We start from the raw sequence: 23,763 nt of genomic DNA, 5'->3' as shown, positions 1-23,763 counted from the left end.
TACAGGGTGTTTCATTAATAATTGTCCATATAATACTGGAGAAACCTTAGCACAAAATAAGAAGATTTTAACCTAAAACACTTAATAAAATGTGGTTGCTTACTGAATTACAGGGTGTTTTATCTAAAAATTTAAAAACTATTTTTGCTCAGCATTTTAAAGCTATTCGACGTATCCTTTTCATACTTAACAGACTACTAGACACCCTACTAAATTGGGATAAACAAACGTTTCTAGCTACTATCAGAGGCGTACGACAGGGGATGGTTGATGGTTGACCCTTCTCAAATTCTACGCCACTGGAGGAGTTGCCATTTTAGTGCTATTTTTAGATTCCCCAATACTTTCTACGTAAATAATATACTCTTCGTTGATAACGATAAAGTCATTAGTTTTCGAGATATTTGAAGTTAAATATGAAACGGCACAGTTATTTTGATTAATTTATGATATAATTCATATTATGATTCAAATTTAAAAAATTTCTGTACCCAGTACTTTAAAACTATTTGGCGTATCCTTATCATACTTGGCAGAAAGTGTAGGTACTGTACACCCTACTAAATTAAGATAAATAAACGTTTCTAGCTACTACCAGAGCCGTACGACAGGGGATCGTGTCTGGTTCACCCTTCCCAAATTCTACGCCACTGGCGAAATTGCTATTTTAGTGTAATTTTTTTATTTTACAATACTTTTTATGTAGATAATATACTTTTCATTCGTAACGATAAAATGGTTAGTTTTCGAGATAATTGAAATTAAAAATGAAGCAACACAATACACTGATTAAAATAACCGTGTCGTTTCATTTTTAACTTCAAAGATCTCGAAAACTAATGACTTTATCGTGACGAATGAGGAGTATAATATTTTCATAGAAAGTATTGGAGAATCCAAAAATGGAACTAAAATATTAATTTCGCCAGTGGCGTAGAATTTGGAAAGTGCCAACCATTCACTTTCCCCCGTTTTACGCCTCTGGTAATAGCCAGAAACGTTTGTTCAATATAATTTAGTAGTTTGTACAGTAGCTATACTTCCTGCCAAGTATGGAAAGAATACGTCGAATAGTTTTAAAATGCTGAGCGAAAATAATTTTTAAATTTTTAGATGTAACACCCTGTAACTCAGTAAGGAACCACATTTTATTTAAGTGTTTAGGTTAAATCTTCGTATTTTGTGCTAAGGCTTCTCCAGTTACTATATGGACAATTCTTTTTTTCAGTCTACATCGAATAGCCGAAAGAAGAGGGTCACTGTGCTCACACTCTCTCAAGAGTAGGCTAGTAGAAGACAAAAGCTATAGAAGATAGTCGAAGACAGCGAAAATAGCCATACCAAAAAGCCATCTAGCCAGAAGAGGCTAACAACACCTGAATAAACCAATAACGAATCCACCTACAAAAATACCACTAGAGGTGGCCGTTGCCTGGAACTGTTACATTGTAACTGTTGGAAGTAACGGTCGCTGACAAGTAAATAGGAGGCATTTCAAAGCAAACTGGTGAGTTCTGGGTGTACGTCTGGTCAGCTTCTTGGGTAGTGGTCTGGGGGCAGCTTGCTGCTTCTAGACGTCCCTCGAGGGTGTCCATAGATAGGTCGCGTGGGTCGTAGGCGCCTAGCGAGCGCTAAATCTCATCCTGCGAAGGACAAGACTTCTTCGAGCCTGACGAGGTTCTCTCGTCGCCGGTATTAGGTGAGTCTGCCACCGGCTAGCAGGAAAAGATAAAAAAATATCCGCTCTTCTTAACTATTCTCCCCCCATATAGGCGCAAGCCTCACGAGATAATCCAGGCCCCTGAGATGGAGACTCCATCGTCTCAGGGGGCTACCCCGTCTCAAGAGACCGTGAAATCAGAAAGCGAACCAGTCGACGAGGAGGAAAAATTCCTCCAAAACCTCTCACAAACTTTGTGTTCGGCATATGAAAAATATCCGAATGCACTACCACGCATTTTTAAAATGCTCCATGAAAAAGTTCCAACACCATCGGAGGTTGGAACCAGTTCACGCGCATCTTCTCCACTCATTGATCTAGATTTTGATTTCAAGTACAATGATGTGTTTCCTACTCTCCCTCCCATTCAAGAGGAATCTTCATCAGGAGATGCCGCAACCTCTAGGAGGAAATCCAAGGAAACAAAATCTCCTAAGAAGTCACCTTCTAAACCTTCTAGGCCCAGAACTCGTTCTGGGTCAAAAACACCTACTAGTTTGCCTAAGCAAGCTAAATCCAAACCAAGTAAATCCTCCAAGAAAGCCAAGAAAAGCACTCGGACGCACTCTGGCGATTCTCAAATACCTTCAACTTCTTCTTCAACAAACCTTCCTGCCACTACTGTCAATGAGGTCCCTCAGACCTCGACAAATGCGAAGGAAGTCAGTCTGCCTGAAAAACGTTTTTACTACAAAATTATCAATATTCCAGTAACCTATGACACCCAGAGGAAGCTCTTTCTGCTGGTTAATACCCACGAGCTTCTGAGGGGTGTCATGGTCAACATTAGACTTGTCTTTAAAGACAAGATCGCGTACCTTGAGACCAACCAATCGGTTGACCTCAAGGAAGTAACCAGAAGGTTACAAGCACGCACTGGCGACCCAAGCATTGCTATAGAGTTGAAAAACTCACCTCCTACTCGGTCCCACAATACCAAATCAAATTCGTCCACTAAATTATCCGACTTTCAATTAGTCATCACAGACATCGACCTAGATATCACAGAAGAGGATTTAAGCCAAAGCCTCAAAGAAATTAATTTCCCTTTCAATAAACTTCGTCGAATTGTCTCCAGACAATTCGACAAACCTACGAGGCTAGTCCGGCTATTCCTCGATTCCGAGGTGCACTTCAAGAGTGCTCTGTCCAGTGGCATCGTCATCGACGGGCTGGTCAGACCTTGCGAGGCACCGAGGAATCCTAATTTCGTCCGCCCAGTAACCAAATATTGCAGCCGCTGCTGTAAAAGCGGCCATGAAATCGCGGAGTGCACCAAAAGACAAGTGACTTGCCCTTATTGCGGCAGTGGCGAGCACAAGTCCACCGAGTGCCCTACTCAATCCAACCCGACATGCCCGAATTGCAAGGGCAAACACCCTGCCTGGCATCCGAGTTGCCCCAAACGGCAGGAACCTGCTGCTTCTTATAAGGAGCTAAAACCGATTGTTGCTGAGAGAAAGATTCCCTCAGCCAACCTAACAGAGGATGCGAAAATGGTGATGGAAATCATCACCATGCTATTGCTCAATGTCCTTCCTGACAGAAGAGACTCCATTGGCAAGTTCGCATCTCAACTCTGTGAACCTTACTTTGGTCACCGTATGGTACCTCATCCTAAGAACAAAGGGTTAGAAATAACCTTTGTTCCCATCCGCTAAATAAAATAAGTCACATTCAACTGTGTATTGGGTACAGTCAACTGTCAGGGTATTGGTAGAAAGAGAGCTTTAATTAAGCAAATGCTCTTTGACAATAACATACAAATCCTATCCCTCACCGATACCCTGTCCAAAACCACGCCTAACTTTACAGGCTATACTTCATATCACCTACACAAAAGCCAGGTCAGCCGTGGAAACGGCTTGCTGATACATAACAGCATACCTACCTCCCCACACATCCTTCCCCCCCACATCCAATTTCCAGACCTGGATTTCCTGGCAGTTGACATATACGTACAAAATAACATCAAAATTACGATAATCTCCTATTACAAGCATCCAAATCAACCCCTTTCCAACCTGCTGTTAGAGTATTTTTCCACACTCAACTTAGCAGTGTTAATGGGCGATCTTAATTGCAGGCATACCCAATTCGGTGATAGTACAATAAATCCAGCTGGCAGAATGCTCTCAAACTTACTTCTTGATCTGCCAATATCCAGAATCACCAACTCCGAAGTCACGTTTTTTGGGCCGGCTGGAATGTCCATCGTCGACCATATCCTCTGCACAGATAATGTGCTGGGCATGTTCGATGATGAATGCTTCATTGCTGACTCAATAAGCTCTGACCACCTTCCTTTGTTAGTTAAAACTAACTTCACAGAACCTCCGCAAATAAGACCTGTCATATATAGGGAAGATTATCGTAAAGCTAATTGGGAACTATTCCAAGACTATATCGATCATAACATTCCTCAGTTAGGTAATATGTCAACCATCAACGAAGTTGACACAGGAATCTCTAAAATCGAGAGCCTTCTACGGGAGGCCTCATCCTTAGCAATTCCAGTAACTCGATACAATCTTTTTACTCCAACTCTACCTCCCAGAATAATCGCTAACATCAAAACAAAGCGACGACTAATCAGAGAGTATAAAAGATATCGAGACCCCCTCATCAAAACAGAATACAACCGACTCTCAGCGTCCATCAGGCTGGAGGTCAACAGGCTGAAACAAGCTCAGTGGAGGCATGTTACTTCTCAGCTGGACTATAGAGAAGGGAGTAAATTCTGGAACAAGTTCAAAATCCTAACGAAACAAAAATCTAAACATCATTCACATCTTGTAGTCAATAACGTCATCCTTAATAATCCACTAGATAAGGCCGAAGCTTTTAAAAGCTCTCTCCAAACAGCCTTCATCTCACCCAACAACCCAAACTTCAACGAGCGACACAGACGCAATGTCGAAAGGAGAGTGGAAGAAATACTCCAAAACCCCCAACACATGGCAGCCTACCCTCATCCGATGGTGGCTCCTGTGGAGGAGGAAACCGTCAGGCAGATGTGTAACATAGGAAAAAACACATCTCCTGGCCCAGATGGTATCCACAGAAGGTGCCTCAAAAAACTTTCAGAGAGTATTATACCCCTGCTTACAAACACAATCAATGCATGTCTCAGGTTGTGCTATTTTCCAACTTCATGGAAAGTAGCCAACACAGTCATGATTCCTAAACCTAGGAAACCACCTACCAGCACAGAATCCTACAGACCTATTTCTCTTCTTAACACTCTAGGTAAAGTCTACGAGAGAATCCTCAAGGAGAGACTCGTAGAATTCCTAGAGACAAACCACATTCTCCCCAGTTTTCAATTTGGATTCAGAGCTGAACATTCCACACGTAACGCATTGATTGAAGCAGCTACTTTCATTTCCCAAACCATTAATGAGCATAGAAAATATGCAATAGGCATCTTCCTAGACGTCCAAAAGGCCTTCGACCAGGTCTGGCACCCAGGCCTGATCGAAAAACTCCACCGATTTGGACTGCCTATAACATTTATCAAACTTATTCATTCCTACCTCTCAAATCGAACAATTCGCGTCAAAGTCGCTAACCAATTATCCACCCCATTTACTCCTCAAGCAGGAGTGCCACAAGGATCCATATTAGCTCCTATACTATACACAGCGTACAACACTGACATTCCCCATCCCATTAATCGAACCGAGTCAATCCTACTTTACGCCGACGATACTGCACTGCTCACTGCAGGCACTGCGCGAGGCACGCTAGGACGGCCCTCTGCATTCGATAGGGCCCAAACTCTATTAGACAAGGTAGTGAGGTGGTGCAATAAATGGAGAGTCACCCTCAACCCAGCCAAAACACAAATGATTGCCTTCAGACACCCTCGTAGTGCTAGGTACGAAACAACCAGAATAACCCTTCAAGGAGAAGCTCTTGAATATCGTCCGTCGGTGGTCTACTTGGGAGTCCACTTCAGCAGGACACTCAATTGGAACATCGACATCCAACACACCCTAAACAGGGTAAGAAACAGAGCTAAACTCCTTGGTGCGTTATCTGGAACGTTTGGAGGCACATCTAGCAAGACTCTCCTGCACACCTATAAAACCTTCATAAGGCCCATTATCGACTACAGAGCGCTCCTTTATGCTTCGCTAAATCAACAATATACTAATAAAATCCTCGGATGCGAGCGTAGAATTCTCAGAAAGTGCCTCAGGAAACACTGGAGATATCCGTCGGTATTGGTACATCCACTTGCTAAACTACCCCCCATAAATGAGAGAATCCGTTCTCTCAGCAACAAATATGTCATACGAACGATTAATGGTAACAACCAAAGGGCTCAAAATGTCCTAATTACCCCTTGCAATCGGCGAGGGCATATACTCACCGGGACTCCCAAAAACAAAGTTCCATTCCCTCCGGCCAATCTTCTACAATTGGCCAGAAACGAACTTCCCGATGAGTACTACGAAATACTTGAACAAACTCCCTTAATGTATCGCAGATAAACAACTGCATCCCCACACGCTGATCTAAGAGCCGTTCCTCTAAGGTGACAGATTTGGAACCCCCTCACTGACTGGTCGCTTGCTGAGCATGGCAATTTCTTTCTTTCGCTTCTACAGCTTCTGCGCTAAAACCACCTTCTTAACCCAATCCACTAGCAATTTTGCTTCTCCACATACCATCGACGCAATCTCCCACACTCCTGAAAAGGAGGATCCTTCACCCTGAAGAGGCTTAAGCCTAAACGGGGTATAAACGACGAGTTTTCAAAATATGGACAATTATTAATGAAACAAATTATTAGTATTGATAAAAATGAAATATGAATAAAAAACCGCTAAACGCCGTAAAAATGAGTGGCGCATACAATATTTCAGCTACAAAAAAGATCTGATATGAATATTACGTGGCGCGAAAATGTTTTGAAACGCGCGCCACAAAAGAGTGTAAACAATGTAAAACGCGCCACAAAAGAGTAACTTTGATACAGTTTGAATTTTGAAACTCATTTGTGGCGCGTTTACTTCAAATTTAGCAAATATTATGGAAAAAATTTTAAAATAAAACTAGAATTTCGTTTTGCATCAAAATAAAAATACATTTTCGCGCCACGTAATATTCATATCAGATCTTTTGTAGCTGGAATATTGTATGCGCCACTCATTTTTACGGCGTTTAGCGGTTTTTAATTCTTGTATCAGGAGTTTTTCAAAATTATTTATAAATTAAATGTATGAAATTGAATGCAATATTTCTCGATTACACGTTAAGCTTTATAAATGGTCGCCTTTGTCGCATTATCTCCCAAATGATCTAGTGTTTATCGAATGTACACTAGATTTTTTTTTATTCGAAATAGATTGAAAAAAATATTGGGATGGTCGATAAATATACTCGGATATCCCGTTGCCAGATCAAATTAAGCGTCGTAACCACTACAACTACATAAACCATTTCGGGAATAATGGTTAATTGATTATACTTTTGTAGCTTAATAACTTCTAAACGGCTTAACCGATTTTGATCACTAAACATGAGTTTGAAACGTATTGACAAGTAGTATCTGACTCGCCTAAGGTCAAGTATGAGAACTAAAGCTATTACAGGAATTATTGAGCTTGAAAAACCGTTTTTTCTCATAGGAAATAGATTTGATCATACTTATTATGAAGCCTATAACTTTAAAATTTGAATTTTCCCGAATATGAGGTATATACCGTTAGATTCGTCTAGAGTCCTTCTACAAACGCTTAGTTATTGGCGCAATTCGTAGGTTGAAATTTTGAGTAATTGTCGAAAAACCAAAATTTTCAAAGTTTGTTTTTCAGTTTTTCAGCTATACTGAGCCATGTGATCCTGACGCCTTAGACACCATTTGAAAGCATAACTCAGCACTATTGATTTGGTGTATTTGCGGTTCTGCTGTCTCTTCTTGAATCGAAGATATATACCCCCAAAAAATATGCCATATTGTACCTACCAAGTACTATAGCTGGCTTATGGTTGGTTAAAATTTAAAGACTACACCGGTTCTGAATCAGCCCTTACCCCTTCTTCGAACACAGAAGAAAATTCAAATGGGTTTAACTTTTCCACATACATACATATCTACAAACATTTCCCCTTTTTTAAATAGAAACTGAATTCAAATTCTTAGCTCGGAAACTTTTGAATGGTATAACCGATTTTCAAAATTAGACACGTGTTGGAAAGATAATGATCAGTACTATTAGAAGCCGCAAAGGTCGGACTTAAATTTTCGAAGTTTTTGGGAGTTCTGGGGACGAGAACGAAAAACAGACTCTAAATACGAAGGGCCGTAAAATCCACACCTTTTGACCAAAATGGATGGTTGACATATGCGAGGGTGAGTCTTTTCCTGAAGTTTAAGATAGGAGTTGGCCCAATTTTCAATTCAGTCATATTTAGAAAATCGAAAATTTCGTGTATATATAGTGTCGCGTGTAGGGGGTTGTGTGTGCGCCACTGGTGAGAACTGCGGTTCTCTGGTAATATAAATATTCTGACAACTGTCAGATTTACCTAAAATGTCATGTAATGATTTCCGATATTCTTAAAATCCTATATGACGTCAAAATTAATGACGCACTGAAAAAAGGGTTTGGGATGAACTGTACTGCTATCATTTGAACACATAATTGCTTTGAAGTAAGTTTTAAATAAAGCGATATGTCATTCCAACAATTCAATAATTTATGCCGTGGTACCTTATATTTACGCGCAAATGTTAAAAATGGAAAAACCTGCTCGTTTAATAAATAGTTACTAAATTTGTTCTTGCAATTTCTCCTACTAAGTGTGACGGTAATAAACGATCATGAAACATATCAAGAACAGCCACTTCGAGAAATCCCAGATATGCAGACATGCCTGGGAGAAGGAGCACAGAATACAATGGAAATATGCATCAATAATTATGAAATAAACATACATAAAAAAAACAAAGTCCAGGAAACAGCCCTCATCTTAGTTATTGAAGAAAAATGTAGCCAACCTATCAGCACAATGCTGCAGGCTTTGGTTGCCAATAAATAGCGGAATAAAGGTATCAAAGAAAAAAAATCATATCATACATGCAACATACAACACTACCATAGACAAAATAAAAAAAAATAATTTTCAACAATATTCTCTACGACACAGATTGCACAAATAAATTAACACAAAATAACGTACAAAAATAGTCAGAATTTGATAACCCTAGATCAATAACCTAATTACAAACATTCGGTACTGAGTACCTCGGTTAACAGATTACTTGATTGGTTGTCGACATTCATTTCACTGATTTCATCGTTCCCCGTTAGATGTCAGTCTAACGATACTCCGGTGTAAATATTTTAATATCTATAGCCTAATAAAATAAAAAAAAGTCAAGATGTAAATTCGTACAGGTCAAAACAAATTTTATATCAAAGTTTAGGTGGGTACAAAAGATCTTTTCAAGAAAGTATCCAAATCATACAAGGGGATCATTGTTTAAATAATTAAAAAGGGGTCATTTTTGCAAAAAAATACTTTTTTAACTGCTAAGGTAATTCACTTATTGATGAAGGTCTATGGGATTTTTTCTGCAAAGTTGAAGAGTAAGTCTTTCACATAAGACTTTCTAAATTAAATTTGACCCCCTATTTATTTAAATAATTGTATACAAATCTTTAAAAACAAATTTTCAAAAGATTATTTTTAGCGTTTTAAATAAGCAATATAAAATATCTTATTTTATAGACTGAATTGCGCTATGTTATCAGTATTAAGCAAAAAAAAATTGGTCGAAAAATATTTAATATTTTTTGAGATATTGAATTTGTTTGGTAAATGTTACTATATTTTAAATTGCAAAAACGCGGTTGTTGCCAAAGAAATATTCACCTGCTTAAGATGTCATTATTTTTATTTTTATGTATGTTTTCGATAAATATATTGATAAATTCACATTTCAATTAAAATCCCCCCTAAAATGGCATTTGAAAATTATTCAAATTTGTTTATAATTTGTTTTTTTAATACCGTCGCGGGGATTAAGTATTTTGAAATGTCGTTTCGATAATTGGGTTCCTGGGAATTTTCTAATAATTAACAAAATTTTTTTGTCGTTTTTTCTTCTTCTTTTTTTTTCTTGGAGTTACATTACTACGGGCCCTTTTAGGGTTAAATTTTATTAAGAATGTCGAATCTCTGAGTTGTAGATTCTAGACCTAAAAATATTAAGATTTAACTAAAATCTCTTAATTAAATGTGGCTACTTACTGAATTACAGGGTGTTTTATTTAAAAACTTAAAAATTATTGTTACCAAGTACTTTAAAACTATTTGACGTATCCTTATCATACTTGGCAGAAAGTGTGGGTATTATACACCCTACTAAATTGTGATTAATAAACGTTTCTAGCTGGTGCCAGAGGCGTACGACAGGGGATAGTGAATGATTGACCCTTCCAAAATTCTACGCCACTGAGTGAATTACTATTTTAGCGAAATTTTTCGATTCTCCAATACTTTGTATGTAAATAACTTTATTGGTATTGATAAAGTCATCAGTTTGAGAGATATTGGAAGTTTAAAATGAATGAATGAATGAATCAAAATAACTATGCCGTTTCATTTTTAACGCCCAATATCTCGAAAACTAATGACTTAATCTTTACCAGTAAAGAGTATATTATTTACATAGAAAGTATTGGAGAATCGATAAATTTCGCTAAAATAGTAATTCCCTCTGTGGCGTAGAATTTGGAAAGAGTCAACCATTAACTTTCCCCTGTCGTACGCCTCTGGTAGTAGCTAGAAACTTTTATTTATCACAATTTAGTAGACTGTATAGTACACACACTTTCTGCCAAGCATGATAAAGATACGTCAAATAGTTTGAAAGTAATTTGTAAAAATTTTTTAAAATTTTTAAATAAAACACCCTGTAACTCAGTAAGTAGTCACATTTTATTTAAGTGATTTTAGACCAATCTTAATATTTTTATGTCTACAATCTACAACTTAGAGATTCAACATTATTAATGAAACTTAACCCTAAAAGGGCCCGTAATAATATAACTCCAAGAAAAAAAAAGAAGAGGAAAAAAAGACAAAAAAATTTTTTAATTAGTGAAAAATTCCCAGGAACTTAATTATCGAAACGGCATTTCAAAATATTTAATCCCCGTGACGTTATTAAAAAAGCAAATTATAAACAAATTTGAATAATCTTCAAATGCCATTTTAGGGGGAAGTTTAATTGAAATTTGAATTTATCAATACATTTATCGAAAATATACATAAAAATAAAAATAATAAGATTTAATACAGGTGAATATTTCTTTGGCAACAACCGCGTTTTTGCAATAGAAAATAGAGTAACATTTAATAAACAAATTCAATATCTCAAAAAATATTATATATTTTTGAACCAATTTTTTTTTGCTTAATACTGATAACATAGCACAACTTAGTGTGTAAAACAAGATATTTTATAGTGCTTATTTAAAACGCTAAAAATATTTTTTTGCAAATTTGTTTTTAAAAATTTATATACAATTATTTAAATAAATAGGGGGTCAAATTTAATTTAGTAAGTCTTATGTGAAAGAATTACCCTTCAGCTTTGCAGAAAAAAATCTCATAGACCTTCATTAGTAATTGAATGACTTCAGCAGTAAAAAAAGTAATTTTTTTGCAAAAATGACCCCTTTTTAATTATTTAAACAATGATCCCCTTGTATGATTTGGATACTTTCTTGAAAATTTTTTTTGTACCCACCTAAACTTTGATATAAAATTTGTTTCAACCTGTACGAAATTACATTTTGATTTACATGTAGTTTACTTTTATTTTACTAGACTACTATACCATCTTCTCGTTTCGATTTGATGCAAATCAGTCTTCTTGCAAAGCCTCTTTGAAAAAGGATATATCCTGAAACACGGTATCAGAGGATGGCAACAGACTCGAATTGAATCAAAAAGAAACCGATCATTTTTATTTTTCTTAATGACATAATTATAAACAATTTTTCTAGCCACATATTTTTATAATCTAAGAAGCCACATTTTTCATAATTTAAAAAGAAATACATTAGTTAAAAATATAAGTATTAAGAGGAAAACGAAAAGCCCTAGATACAAAGTTTACTACCTTTTAAACAATTATAATAATTGAAATAAAATACAGTAAACAATATTTTAAATCCAAAACTTTTCGTTAATAAACTGCTTTCTGGCTGCATCCCGTATCTCCTTATTTTACAATATATAATCACAGAGACGACGGAAATAGGAGAAAGCAAAAAGGATACTTAGGCCACGCATTTGCCTTCTCTTTGTCTAGGAAAAGAACCGAAAGACAGTTTCTATTCTATATACTCAGAACTGAGTAAAAATGGAAAAGATAAATGCAGATTTTTGTTTATATTCGGTTCAGATTTGGACCACCATCTCCATCTAGCCATTTCAGCATCTTCATGCCTTATCAGTGAAGTTATGCAGTCACAAATCTTAAGGAATACAAACAATCTGACTATTTTAAGGGAAACCATCGCGAAAACAATGGTTCCACCTCTTGAGACGCATTCTAGCGACATCTCTCGTATTAAGAGGAAAACGAAAAGCCCTAGATAAAATAGTCAGATTGTTTGTATTCCTTCAGATTTGTGACTGCATAGCTTCACTGATGAGGCATGAGGATGCTGAAATGGCTATATGGAGATGGTGGTCCAAATCTGAACCGAATATAAACAAAAATCTGCATTTATCTTTTCCATTTCTACTCAGTTCTGAGTATTTAGAAACTGTTTTTCGGTCCTTTTCCTAGACGAAAAGAAGGTAAATGCGTGGCCTAAGTGTCCTTTTTGCTTTCTCTTATTTTCGTCGTCTCTGTGATTATATATTGTAAAATCCGGAGATACGTGATGCAGCCAGAAAGCAGTTTATTAACGAAAAGTCTTGGATTTAAAATATTGTTTACTGTATTTTATTTCAATTCTTCTAATTGTTTAAAAGGTAGTAAACTTTGTATCTAGGGCTTTTCGTTTTCCTCTTAATACGAGAGATGTCGCTAGAATGCGTCTCAAGAGGTGGAACCATTGTTTTCGCGATGGTTTCCCTTAAAATAGTCAGATTGTTTGTATTCCTTCAGATTTGTGACTGCTTAGCTTCACTGATGAGGCATGAGGATGCTGAAATGGCTATAATGGTGGTCCAAATCTGAACCGAATATAAACAAAAATCTGCATTTATCTTTTAAAAATATAAGGTTATAAAATCTTCCCAGAATTAAAAAAAATTTATCTTTTTTGAGAACGGTTTCTGCAGTGGAAATCGAAACATCAAACATTCTAAGCCAATCACGTCTAGCCATTCACGTCCACATCTGAACATAAGCCTCTTCAAGTCATCCTTTATTTTTTGTTGTACGCTTCTTGTAGTGCTGAATGGTGCCCATGCTAAATTTCTTCTTCGTTTTATTTCTTCCGTTTGAATTTTCCTATTTAGTATTATTATTTGTCCCAAGTATATACATATATTCTTCAACTTTTTCTATAACTTTGTCGTTTATTATTGTCACGGTTTCTTCGGAGTGCATGACTTTTTTTTTGTTTAAATTCATTTTCAATCCTGTTTTAGAAGATTCGGTATGTATTTCTGAATCAGAAATGTATCAGGATTATGTCATCCACAAATCGTAGATTAATGAGGTAGCGTCCATTGATGTTTATTCCCTTATATTTCCAATTTAGGTTCTTGAAAACGTCCTCCAAAACTAAGGTGAATAGTTTGGGAGATAGAGTGTCTCCCTGTGTGGCTCCCCATTAAACAAACATTAGTTAATTATCTCAATATCTAATAATAGTAATTGTGGCTTAAAATCATATAAACGTAAGACTTACTTTAATTTAAGTTTAACCTCTTAAAAGTTATTATTATGGTTAACATTTTTCTTTTTCTTCCTCTTTATAAACAATAATTCTGCTTGTTCATTGGCGGAATAATACCTCTATGGAAGGTTGTCTTGTTCTTAATATTGTTTTGTACTGATTAATATTTTGGCTATAGAAAATTGTAAAAGATATGACTACAGTAAAAACTCATAAACACTATTTTAGAATCAAAAATTAAGACGGTGTTCTATTCTGGTTAAGGAGTTTAATTAGCAAACTTTTTGTTTATAGCGTATTACAGAACTTTTCTTTTAAGTCGTTTAGAAATAACTTGAACTTTCACCAAAGGAATTTTATTTTGATCTAATTACTTGACAATTCTTGACAACTAAATGCTTGACAACTCAATGCTCAAGAATATATATTTAATGTCTGGTTTCACCAACAGATCTTAAGCTTAAATCAAGAATATCATAAGAATTATAACATATTTATTACAATAAGAATACCACAATATAATAATCGATATAATTGACAACAAGGTAAGAATCTAAAATTATGGTGCAACGTAAGTGAAACTCAAGGAGGCCCTATCTATAAGTAGAGCTAAGCTAAGCTGGAGCTTAAGATCTGTTGGTGCAACCAGGCATAAAATATGTTAAAATATAAAAAAATTAAACTAATCGAGCTGCGAAATTTAGCGATATTAACCTATAAATTTACATTATATTATTGATTGTTTCCCACCTTTAGACGTATCGGACGAGTTTGGCAATTACCACTGACACCGTGACAGTTTTTTTTGACATACTCCTCTGATACGTGTAAAGATGGGAAACAATCAATATAATGTAAATTTATAGGTTAATATCGCTAAATTTCCCAGCTCGACTAGTTTCATTTCTTTTTATCTCACAACTTAATTTGGTGTTCTATTCTGGTTAAGAATTAAGACGGTGTTCTATTCTGGTTAAGGATTTTAATTAGCAAACTCTTTGTTTATAGCGTATTACAGAACTTTTCGCTTAAGTCGTTTAGAAATAACTTGAACTTTCACCAAAGGAATTTTATTTTGTTCTAATTACTTGACAATTCCTGACAACTCAATGCTCAAGAATATATATTTAAAATATGTTAAAATATAAAAAAATGAAACTAGTCGAGCTGGGAAATTTAGCGATATTAACCTATAAATTTACATTATATTATTGATTGTTTCCCACCTTTAGACGTATCGGACGAGTTAGGTAATTACCACTGACACAGTGACAGCTTTAGTTGGCATACACCTCTGATACGTGTAAAGATGGGAAACAATCAATATAATGTAAATTTATAGGTTAATATCGCTAAATTTCCCAGCTCGACTAGTTTCATTTCTTTTTATCTCACAACTTAATACGTTTTCCATATTTTACGCTATTTTGCCGGATATTGTATATTTTAAGTTTTTAACGTACACCATACAAAAAGTACAGCTAACTTAGATACATTATTATGCTTCTAACTGGATTTATCAATTTTTTTTTCACAAAAGATATTGGTTTTTTAAGAGTAACTTCTTTATTTTTATCTTACAAAGTTTTATAAAAACGAGTTTTTTAGGTTTTCACAAGGTCTATAAGGCTATTAATATTAACGCCTTTTACAGTAATAAGGTCGATGACTAATTTTAATTAGGGTGGTAATTAGGGAGTTACTTCCGATCACTTTTTGACTGAAAAAAATAGGGACCGACATTCTTTTCATTATAAAAAACTTAATTTTTGACGTACAGACTTTTTTATTTTTGAAGATATACCTTTTTAAATACTTAAAATTAGATTCTATAAGTTATCCTTCAGGAATGTATAGTTTTCCCGTCTTTTGACTTTGAAACTGTAATATTTAGCATTTGACGAAGGAGAGCTATATAATAAAGTATATATATATATATATATATATATATATATATATATATATATATATATATATATATTATTATATATTTTTTTTTAATGATAATTTATTTATTTATTATTTATTATATATTCCACGTTGGTTGAGCCAATTATTATATATTTTTAATATTTATACAACAATAGGCAATTATATATTTTACTATTTAATTAAATATTTTAAATATTTTATTTTTATAATATTTATTATTATTTATTATAATTAAACACTTTTTGTTATATCATTATTGAAATTTTTATTTATTGATTTGTATCGAATCTATTGGGCGCCATCTATTGAGAAATTATTGTACCTACCAGCTCAGTCAATGTCCGAATCCATATATTGCAGGAAACTCTTTTCTTTAGAGGTGTGGGTTGAAATTAATTCTATAAGAGGCATTAAGGACAAAACTGTAAAAAATATGTAACCAAAAACAATTGAAGACCACACTATGATGAAAAATTTCGTAAATATATTTAAATGAAAGAAAAATACGCTTAATGCAACATCAATCTCGATAAATACATAGAATAGTGTTAAATGTTTAATATTATAACATGTATATGATACATACTCTGGTTTATATATTTTTAATTCGCCACATGAAAGGATATGAAAACAAAATGGAAGTTCAATGACTCTAAAAATTTGTGTGATTATGGAATATAAACCAATTTATGTAAGAAAGGAATATTTCTCTCTTAAATTTATTTTACCAAAGCGGTAAATGATACTAAACTTAATAAATTTTTATTTTTATTATGCATGCTTTTCTCTTTAAATTTTTGTTAATCATGATATCATGTTAAAGTTTTGTAATGTCACCTGATTATTGTCCATCGAAGATGTTCGAACTGTTTCAACACTCCCATATGCTGCTATACGTTGAAATTCCGGATCTCCCCAGGTCCATTCAGCTTACAATCTTATTTTTAGTAACTTTCTAAAGTCAAATCTGCTTGGAAACACTTTCCATACGAAAAATAACTCTTAATGTTTGTTTTTCACTACTTTTTGATTACATTTTCCGAAAATTTATATTTTAAAATCCAAATCTTTTGGGAATAGCTTCACAAAGCGTCTGTTCCCTCTGAAAATCTCGAAACTTCTCCTGAATTCAATTTTTTGAGCTTGGCGTCGTTTTTACAGCCAATCATATTTAAATAAATTAATAATTCATGCTTTGGAAATTTAAATGAACCAATAAGATAATTTTACAAATTATGACATTTAGTCAAAATGGTATTTTTCATCTAAAATTTGGAAATATATGCCTAAATGGTGATTTTATTCTCTTATTTGAGTAAAATTGAATTAAAGAATTGAATTCATTGAACTTTATAGATTCTTTTCATATATTTTGCATATCTGAGGATACTCCCAATAAGTTTTTATAGCTACTTTAAGCGAACACTGTCCGTACACTTTCTATACCTTTAATCACTACCTCTACAAATTAAAGTCCAAATATTTTCACTATTAATACATATAAAGTACTGAAATAACTTTCATATTATTCAGAAATAAATTACCAATCGATAGTGCATTAGCCCTATCTCAGAAAATCATTTTTCTTTGTTAAAATTGATATCGAATTCTGACATTTCCCAAACCTACAACTTTAATGAGCTATTTTCAACATTTTGATCAAATTAACATTAATAAAATCTAAAATTGATCTAACTATTATTCTAAATTTTTAGATTGGAGCCTCTTCTAAGATACTTTCATAAATTTACAAACTTAACCAAATCATGGAGACCGTAGTACATCAATGAACATTTTCTCCAAATGATCTTTAAAAAAAAATAAATTTTTATGATTATTCAACAGAAACAAAGTCATCATGGAACAAATTTGTAAGTTATTCTTTTGGTAAGACTAAATTTCAAACTATTGCATGTTTAGCAACAAATTCATACATTCTATGCCTTTTAAATAGCTTCCTTTATATAGTACGGTCTATTTCAAACTTTCTTGTTACTTAAACTGTATAACTCTAAATAAATTCATTCTATAACTATTAAATCAATTAAAATGCAACTTTAACTTCAATTCCCTTTAGTACTCTCATTCTATTCAACTCTCCAAACCAATCACGTCTCTCGAACAAAACCTATATCAAAATACTTACTTAACTGCTTTGGCAGTGCAAAATCATTAAATTTTTTTATTATTTAACTTATTCTATCAATTTGGTATCTTAAAATCATGACAACTTGCCCTAAATGAAAAATTTACAATTTTTTCTAAATCAAATTTAAATTTTTCATTTAAAATTTTAAACTATTCACTAATCATATTTAAAAAATTATACTACATCTTATGATCTGTAACCTATCTATGGTAATATTTATACAAATCATTTATATTAAAAATGCCCCTAGATCTCCCTTCATCTATATATTCTAATTCATATGAATTTTGTCCGTTATTATTCTTTACTCTATATGGACCTTCGAAAATTGGCATAAGCTTTGCACACATATTTTCCCTAATGTTAGATATTCTATGTGCCCTTAACAAAACTAGATCTCCTGCTTCAAAATTGATTTTTCTGCCTTTCATCTTCTTAACCATTCTATTCAAATATTTTTCTCCACTCCGTTGTATTTTCCTATTGACTTGTTCCATTATTTGCCTATATGTCAAGTCATTTTGTACTATCCATGGTCTGTCTGGTTGCTGTCCCGTCATTAAATAATATGGAGATTGTTCAGTGACTGTATTAGGTAGAAAATTCATATTATTTTCTATAACTGGTAAATGTTGTGCCCAATCTGTATGTTCTTGTACATAAATTCTTAAGAATTTTATAATCTCCTGTATATATCTCTCTGATGGATTTGATTGAGGATGTCTAATGCTTGTAAAATTAAGTTGGATGTTATTCCGTTGACAAAATTGTTTGAATCTTACACTTTGAAAATACGTAGCATTGTCTGCTATTACTGTTCTGGGTTTACCTACATTATGAAAATAATCTGAAAATGCTGACTTTATTACCTCAACATTAGTCCTGTTGGTTGGATATAATTTTATGAATTTTGAAAAAATATCAACTACAATAAAAACATGTTTCTCATCTGCTTCTGTTGGTATCAACTCTGTCAAAAAATCTATTGCAACAATTTCTAATGGTTCAGTAGCCAAAATGTTCTTAGGTGTGTTAAAATTAATGATATTTCGATGCTTATTTCTTTGACATATGTCACATTGCTTAGTAATATTTTTAATTATTATTTTGTCCTGTTTACTAATGTAATTCTCCCTAAACATCAACCAAATTTTCCTACTACCTGCATGTCCATTATTTACATGCAAATTTAATAAAATCTCCTGTGCCAGGTTTTGTGAAATGACATAACATTCCTGTTGTTTTATTTTCTTTATGTAAAAGTTATTTATGAACAATTTCCTTCTTTTGTCATGTTCTGTTAAAGTCAGTTGATCTTGTCTAATTGTCTCTATTGAAAATAATCCATCTATTTCATTCATCACATTAATTCCAATGTATATCCTGTTTCCATCCTCATGTCGAATTTCATTATCTCTTGACAATGCATCTGCGACTATATTCAATTTGCCTGAGATATACTTTATTTCAAAATCATACTCTTGAAGTAACAACGCCCCCCTATGTATGCGATTATTTAATAAGCGATTATTCATGACATTAATTAATGATAAATGATCTGTCTCTATAAAGAATTTACCACCTAATAAATAAAAACGTAACTTATTAACACAAAACACTATACTAGCAAATTCTAACTCTCCTACACTATAACCTTGTTCGTATGATCTAGTCAAACGGGATATAAAACAAATAGGTACTTCACATTCATTTTGATATTGTAATAATACTCCTGACAACTTATGCATAGATGCATCTGTTCGTAAAGTAAATGGCAAGCTGTAATCTGGATGGTATATCTTTAAATTTTGACAAAATTGATTTTTTATGTTATCAAATGCAAATTGTTGTTCCATACCCCAATACCATTTTACTCCTTTCTTGAGCAAATGATTCAAAGGTACTATCTTTTGGCTCAAATCAGGCACAAGCCTTTTAAAATAATTGATTAAACCAAGAAAACCACGCAAATTTTTAATATTTTTAGGGGTAGGATATTCTTTTATTCTTTCCACTCTCTCCTCATCCATTGAAACTCCTAAATTATCTAATTTATACCCCAGAAAGGTAACACTATCTTGGAAAAATTGACATTTCTTTATATTGATTTTAAGACCCGCTAAATCTAATTCTTTTAATAGTATCTCAATATGTTTTAGGTGTGAATGTTCGTCTTTTGACAGTATTAGAATATCATCAATGTAGTGAAGGATAAAATCATCATACTTATTTAAAATATTATGGAGAGCGCGAACTAAAGCACTACAGGAACTCTGCAAACCATAAGGCACAACACAAAATCTGTAAAGAACACCATCAATCATAAAAGCAGTATAATCCCTGGATTCATGGGCTAAAGGAATCAACCAAAAACTATGTCTCAAATCTACTTTGCTAAAATATTTTGCCCCCGTTATTCTCCCGAAAATAGTTTCTGTTGTAGCAGGTGCTTCGTATTGTGGTATGGTATGATTATTTAAATTTCTTGCATCAAGACAAAGTCTTAATTCTCCACTACTCTTTTTAACTACAACTACTGGATTTATTATTCTTGAATTACATTTTTCTATTATTCCATTTTCTAACATCTTTTCTACTTCTCTATTCACCTCACTTCGGTATCTATATGGTATCGGATATGTTTTTGGTCTAAAATCTTGAATGTTTCTAACTTCTATGTTGTGAACATAATCTTTAGCGAATCTGTTTTCCTCATTTATGAGTCCATCATACTTTAATAATATTTTCTTCACTTCTCCTATCCACTCTTTCTTACATATTAATTCCTCCTCCATTATATTCATACTACCTTTACATACATCACCTTCAATATCTTCATATAATACATTATTAATATACATCAATTCCTTGTCCTCTTCTGGACATAATTCATTAAATATTTCATTATCTTCCATATACATTCTCCTCATATTCATCAATTCCTTGCCCTTTTCTGGACATAATTCTTCCTCAAATTTCACACACTCCTCCTTTACTTGTACCAATCCTTTCTCATAATTGATCACCATACCCATTTTATCTAGCACATCCGATCCAATCATAATATCATATTTCATCTTATCAATTACAATCAGTTGTATTATATAAGCTTCTTTAATTAATTTAATATTACTAACAATACTTTTATTAACATGAGTAATCACTTTATTATTTGCACCTACTAAACTTAACTTAGGAATCTTAAAACATGAATCTTCTAAATTTAACCTTTTTATAACTTCTTGACTAATTAAGGAAATCTCTGATCCTGTATCTAATAAAACTTTAAAATATATACCCCAAAATTGAATTCTAATAAAAATTAATCCCCTGAATTTTTTAGATACTACATGAGCTCCCATGTCCAAAAATTCCCTATGATGTTCATACAGTTTGGTTGCAATATTGCCTAGCAGGTGCGATCTACAAAACCCGGTTCAAATGTTTCCATCTGTCCGGATGACATTGATGGTTGATCTGAATCATTACCATCCATCACTACATTATTGACTTCAAACCGTGCCCTCCTATCATTATTACCACGACTATTTGGAGGTTGATCAGAATTCGAGTTGTCGTAATCTTGTCTTAATTTGTTATTGCCATTGTTATTGGAATTATTATAATTGTTATTTTGGTTATTTTGATTATTAAAAGAATTGTTATCTGTGTTATTGTTATTATTAAATCTATTATAGTTGTTATTTCTATTATTATTATAACCTCTATTATTGTTATTATTATAGTACCCTCTATTGTTATTAGAACTATAATTTCTATTGTTGTTATAATTTCCCCTATTATTATATTGATTATTAAAACCCCCACGTTCATTATTATTATTATTATTTGATCTATTGTTATTTTGACTTCTCTGGTTATTATTATTAAAATTACTATCATTAAAGTTTTGTGAATTATTGTAATTATTATTTCTTTGCCTGTAGTTTTGTAAAGCTCTTTCTTTTTCTATTAAAAAATTACAAAGCATGTTAAAGTCTATAAAATTAAAATTTAGTCTAATATTTTCTATTTGATCTTCAAAATGACCTATTATATGGCTAATCAATTCTTTCTCTGTCAATTTGCCATCTAAATATTGGGCAGCACTAAATAATCTCATAGCATATAAATGCATACTTGTTCGCGAGTTAGAGTTATATTTTCCTCCGAACAATTCAGATCTTACTACTTGTTGTCGAGATAGTCCCCAGAAAAATTCTAAAAATTTTGTTTTAAATTGCTCAAAATTTTCTAATTCATTTTCCACATTAGTATACCAAATTAATGCTTCTCCTCTTAATTGGTTTCTTATAACTTCCCTAAATTCATCAAATTCATTATACTGCAAATATTTGGTCATGAGAATCTTTATGAATGGTACTGGATGTTGTGATTTATAATCCCCATTGAAATATATTCTGTTATCTGAGGTTTCAATTGTGTGTATTATTGTTCCTTTTGTTGTATTTCTTATTTTCTTCTCCATTTTTTCTATTTCTTGTTTCACTTCTTTTACTTCAATCTTCCATTTATTTTCCAATTGATCCTCCTTTTCTTTAGATGTTTTCTGTTCTTTCTTTATTTCACTTATATTTTCATCTACCATCGTAAATCTCTTATTCGTCCATTCTGCTTCTTTTTCTATTTCTTCTTCTACCATATTTATTCTTTCTTTATGCTGTTGTATTTGAACTACTATTTCTTGATTTTCAGAAGTTAATTTTGTTTCTAATGTTTCATGTTTATTCATCATTTCTTCATATAACATTTTTACTTCTCCAATACTCTTATTTATTCTTTGTTCAATTTGATCCTCTAATCTCTTGGAGGTCTGTTCAAGTTTTTTCTGCAACCTCTGACTATTTTCTTCTAATTTGTCTTCCATCTTCTCTAATGTTATTTCTAATTTTTCCCCCAGTCTTTGTTCTAATGATTGATTATTTTCTTCTGTTTTTTGACTATTTTCTTCTAATTTTTGTTCTACTTTTTGGCTATTTTCTTCTAATTTTTGTTCTACTTTTTGGCTATTTTCTTCTAATTTTTGTTCTAATGATTTACTATTTCCTTCTGCTTTTTGACTAGTCTCATCTAGTTTTATTCTCATTTTCTTGTTATTTTCATGCAAGTGAATTAATTTTCTTTCTATTTTATTATTATTTTCTTCCATTTTTGTTAGTATTAATTCCATAAATTTTTCAAGGTCAGATTTCTCTTCCTTCTGTTCCTCTCCCTGTGTCGTCTTCGAAACAGATCTACGTCCATCCGCCATTTTGTATTTTTTTTTTTTTTTTTTTTATATCAAACTCTAACTTTTATTTATCTTACAATTTTGCCCTATATATTTATTCGTGCCACAACGTTGGGATTGCCAATTATTATATATATTTTTTTTAATGATAATTTATTTATTTATTATTTATTATATATTCCACGTTGGTTGAGCCAATTATTATATATTTTTAATATTTATACAACAATAGGCAATTATATATTTTACTATTTAATTAAATATTTTAAATATTTTATTTTTATAATATTTATTATTATTTATTATAATTAAACACTTTTTGTTATATCATTATTGAAATTTTTATTTATTGATTTGTATCGAATCTATTGGGCGCCATCTATTGAGAAATTATTGTACCTACCAGCTCAGTCAATGTCCGAATCCATATATTGCAGGAAACTCTTTTCTTTAGAGGTGTGGGTTGAAATTAATTCTATAAGAGGCATTAAGGACAAAACTGTAAAAAATATGTAACCAAAAACAATTGAAGACCACACTATGATGAAAAATTTCGTAAATATATTTAAATGAAAGAAAAATACGCTTAATGCAACATCAATCTCGATAAATACATAGAATAGTGTTAAATGTTTAATATTATAACATGTATATGATACATACTCTGGTTTATATATTTTTAATTCGCCACATGAAAGGATATGAAAACAAAATGGAAGTTCAATGACTCTAAAAATTTGTGTGATTATTGAATATAAACCAATTTATGTAAGTAAGGAATATTTCTCTCTTAAATTTATTTTACCAAAGCGGTAAATGATACTAA

General features: G+C 32.7%; 1 protein-coding gene and 1 long non-coding RNA gene across 5 annotated transcripts in view; one reads left to right on the top strand and one right to left on the bottom strand.

Annotated features, from left to right (window-relative positions):
* The window catches only part of LOC114330850 (beta-1,4-glucuronyltransferase 1), a 188,620-nt gene that overhangs the window by 22,441 nt on the left and 142,416 nt on the right, over positions 1 to 23,763 (bottom strand). The gene's annotated exons all lie outside the window — the stretch shown is intronic.
* Positions 17,249 to 21,252, top strand: LOC126885091 (uncharacterized). Its single transcript, XR_007698280.1, has 3 exons — positions 17,249 to 17,408; positions 19,846 to 20,147; positions 21,030 to 21,252. It is a non-coding gene; the product is annotated as an uncharacterized LOC126885091 (long non-coding RNA).

This window comes from Diabrotica virgifera, chromosome 5, assembly GCF_917563875.1.
Source record: "Diabrotica virgifera virgifera chromosome 5, PGI_DIABVI_V3a".
Lineage (NCBI taxonomy): Eukaryota > Metazoa > Arthropoda > Insecta > Coleoptera > Chrysomelidae > Diabrotica > Diabrotica virgifera.
This window is presented reverse-complemented; position numbering and strand designations above follow the sequence as displayed.